Here is a 3851-nt window from a genome sequence, read left to right on the forward strand (position 1 = left end):
ATGACAGGGAGGCATGAACCTGGAGCACAGTCAGAGGTCACTTATGTCAAACTCAGGGAGGGTGATGGTGAATCTGAGCAGGGCCGTGCTGCTCTTAACGGCCCTGGCTCTCTCTCGCGGCACCCTGGACATGATCCAGTAGTTAATGTGCTGTGGGGAAAGGAAGCATTGCACTGACTGCCCTGACCAAGGATGCCCACTGGGGGCCCGGCTAGGAGGACAGACTGGAAAATGGATCTAAGAGTGAAGGTAAAATTGCCCCCACCCCTCTCATCGGGCTCACCTCCAAGATGTACTGGAGCCTGTCGGTGTCTGGGGACTCTACCAGCAGGTTCCCCAGCATGGCGTCCAGGAGGTCTGGCAAGACCCTAGGCAGATCCTGAAAGCAAGGGAGAGCCATGGGTCAGAATTAGGGAAACTGGGGCTAAACTTGCCACAGGATGGGAAGTGGGGTCTCTGGGAAGCACTGGTGAGACCCCCAAACACATATCCTGGCCTCTCTCCTTCACATCCCACTGCAGGCAATTAGCAAGGACTCATGGCAGGATGACAGCTGGCTCTTCAATCCATGACTTTAGCATGATCTACCTGCACTTGGGCGGTGTCCTTCTCCATGCCCAGGGTGAAGACGGCGTGCAGGGCAGCTCGGAGGAGGTGGGTCTCCAGCTCTGGCTCCAGGGCAGGTGTCATGGTGCTGGCAAGAGAGAGGAGCCGGTATTAGACTGTGCAGTACGGGGATGGGACTGGCACCAACACGCAGGTGAAACTGCAGGGAAATAGGCACAGGCTGGCAAGAAGGGAAACTGAGGCACCGAGCCAGGGAATGACAAGGCCAAGGTTTCTCACACAGACAGTGGCAGGGCAGGAATAGCCCCTGTTCCCTGCACCCTGCTGCCCCTCCTGTATCTGATCCTGGGTGTGAGCCTCTCCCCATTGCAAAGCCGTTGCAATGTTACTGGAGTGAAAAGAACAGCCCAGCCAGGAGAGAGTGAACCTTCCCCGCACCTCTGCCAGAGGAGCCACCCTTGGGCGGTGACCTGGGAGTGGGAGGGGCAGTGACTCCCAGCCCTGGGCCTGAGCAGCATTGGGGTTAGGGGAACCGGGCCGGCGGGTCTCGGTACCTGAGGTTGCCCACAGCAATCAGGGAGTTGGCGAGGACGGCGCCGGGTGGAGAGTTATCAGGCAGCTCCTCAATGAGCTCCTGTGAGACCCAAAGGAGCGTGTGAGATTCGGGCCTCACTGACACTTCCCAGTGAGGAGATTACACAGCCAGGGCCCCACACAACCAGCAGGATCCCCCCACCTGCCCCCCACTCCTCCGATTCCTGCCCAATAGTGACCACTCTCCGAATTTCTCCCGTCTCTTCTCCCCAGTCTTCAGCCCCAGCAATCTCTGCCCTCAGCTGCCCCTCCAGCACCAGCCATCCCCCATCCATTGGCCTGGGGAGACCCCTGCCCCTCCCATGTCTCTGTCCTCCCTCTGGGCGCCGTGTCTCGCTCACCACAATCCTCTCCGCCACAGCCGCCTTGCAGCAGTGCGGCTCCAGTGTGTCCTGCCCTCTCTGCTGTGCAGCGAGACGCGGGGTGGATGGCGTGCAGGAACACGAGCTGCTGGGCCTCCTCCTGCACCCACCAGGAGTGGGGTTAGGGGAGAGAGAGCCAGTTAGCCAGAGACCTCCCTGCCCCCAAACAGTAGCTGCAGGACTCAGGCCTGAATGGGGGATAGTGGGGACCCGCCCATTGTCCAAATCACCCACCACTCCACCACAAGCAGGGTCAGGAACTGGGACAGTGCCTGTGGGGGGAGGAGACCCGGCTAGTGTGTGACAGACACCCCCACCTCTGGGGTCCCAGATCATGGAGGAGAAAGGTCCCCATTAGGGCTGGTGGATCATCAGGGACAAGACCCTCTGCAGGGGGTCAGGTGCTGGGAAGGGGCAGGACAGTCTCGGTTCCAGCACAGCTGGGGAACGTTTGTACCTTTTTCTCCATCTTGGAGCTGCTCTCGGCTGTTATTGAGAGCAGCCTCCTCTGTGGCCACGTCCACCCATTCCTCCTCCTCGTCCCCTGAGTCCCTGGCGGTCCCTGCACCAGGGAGAGAAGGGGACAGGGTGACGCCTGCTGCCACTCGGGGGAAGGACAGGGGCACGCTGGGGCAATGTGTCCCCTTCCCACCTCCGGGACCCAGGGCAGATCGGGCCCCACACTCCCCCGTCTCAGTGATGCCTTCAGCCCCCAACTCCTGCAGGAGCCCATAGCAAAGAGACCCCCCCCACGCTGTCCTGGACTCCCTGGGAGGTGCCTCCCCCCAACTGGAGCACCGAGGGACCAAAGTGGCAGCATCTAGTGTCAGTGGGGTTCATGTGGCTCAGGCCAGACCCCTGGGCTGGGGATCCGCCCCCATAGCACTGATTGAGGGCCTGGGCCCAGGGTGTTCACAGCCCCGCCCTCACCTCTCCCTGAGCCCAGCCTGACTCCTCACCTGGAACAAAGCTGCGGCGCCCATCGGCCTCGCTGCTGCCCGAGTCCCAGGCACTGCTGCTGTCCCATGGGAAGCGGGCCGAGCTGCTGGTGGTGGGACAAGGGATCCTCCACCTCCTGCCCTGGGGAGGCTGGAAGATCCTCACTGACCCGGGGCCGGGCGATGCCTCCTGCTGGGAATCAGGGCTGGGCTCCTGGAGCTGCTGCTGCCCACACAACATGGCCCAGAGTCACTCTGCCCGGCTCCCCTCCTGCGCTGGGTCCTGCCTGCCCAGACGCAGCCTGGCCCAGCTCCATTTCGACCTGGCCTCTCCCACCTCGGCGCCTGCGCTGGAGCGGGTTTTCTCCGCCAGAAGACTGGGCACTTCCCACCTCCTGGCCTGGCCGGGAGCTCCTTCCCCGCCAGTGGGGACGGAGGGGCCGCTCTGCTCCCGGGGAAGATGGCAGCTGCTTCCCTCAGGCTCTGGGGCCACCTGCAGAGCCTTCTTCCTGAACATCCTCAGGAGCCTGGCCACCCTGGAACCGAGCGGGGAGCGGGCGTGAGTCTGGGGTCAAGGCAGCCTCTCACTAACCAGCCTGTTTGGTCCCTCCCCATCCCTGCCCCAGCCAGAGCAGCTCCTCCTCCCCCCACAGGGGTGCATGTAATGCAATCTACACGCACTGGCAGGAGTTCATTGCATGATCTGCTCCCAGCGTTCCCCCTCGTCACCTCTGGGGCTGCAATGCCCGGGGAGTCTCCTCCTTTTCCATCACTGGGCTCAGTCACTTTGGACAAGCAGCTCCCTCCTGCCGTCCCAGGCCACACTCCCCCCCAGGCTAGAGAAGGAACAGAACCCAGGAGTCTGGACTTCTCCTGGGAAACCATTCCCCAGGTCAAAGTCCCGAGGCAGAGCAAGGCCAGGACCCCCGCCTTTCCCATTGATTTCCATGCTCAGCAGCTCACAGGGTCTGGCCCAGCTCAGAGACGCTCAGCCTGGGGAACCGTCTCCCACAAGGGAAGCGTTGGGAGCCCCATTGCTGGGACCTTTCCAAACACACTGGAGACGGCTCTGGAGAAGCCCCTCCCCGGTCTGAGAGCGAGGGGCTCCTGGGGGCGGTTTGCAAATCCAATCTCCTTTGGGAGAGATTAGTTCCCCCTCTTTCTGCCTCTCCCCAGACAGACAGGGGACGCCAACGGGGAACCCTAATGCCACTCACTTGCTCTGCTGACGGAGCGATGGATGGAGGATGTTCAGTATCGTCCCTCGCCCTCCTCCTCACTCCCCAAAGCCAAGGCAGGCTGGAGAGGGTGGTGGTGACCTGAGGAGTTACCCTGCCCAGCCAGCAGGCAGGGGGATAGCACTGGGCGATCGACTGGCTGTGAAAACAAG

The 3851-nt window shown here is 62.2% G+C and overlaps 1 long non-coding RNA gene across 1 annotated transcript; it reads right to left on the reverse strand.

Moving 5' to 3' along the window:
* Nucleotides 1–587: 587 nt before the first annotated feature.
* On the reverse strand, nucleotides 588–1973 carry LOC135977877 (uncharacterized). The gene is made up of 3 exons (XR_010595322.1): nucleotides 1503–1973; nucleotides 1122–1201; nucleotides 588–694 (listed from the first exon to the last, which is right to left on the reverse strand). It is a non-coding gene; the product is annotated as an uncharacterized LOC135977877 (long non-coding RNA).
* Between the last annotated feature and the right edge of the window lie 1878 nt (nucleotides 1974–3851).

This window comes from Chrysemys picta, unplaced genomic scaffold, assembly GCF_011386835.1.
Source record: "Chrysemys picta bellii isolate R12L10 unplaced genomic scaffold, ASM1138683v2 scaf56, whole genome shotgun sequence".
Lineage (NCBI taxonomy): Eukaryota > Metazoa > Chordata > Testudines > Emydidae > Chrysemys > Chrysemys picta.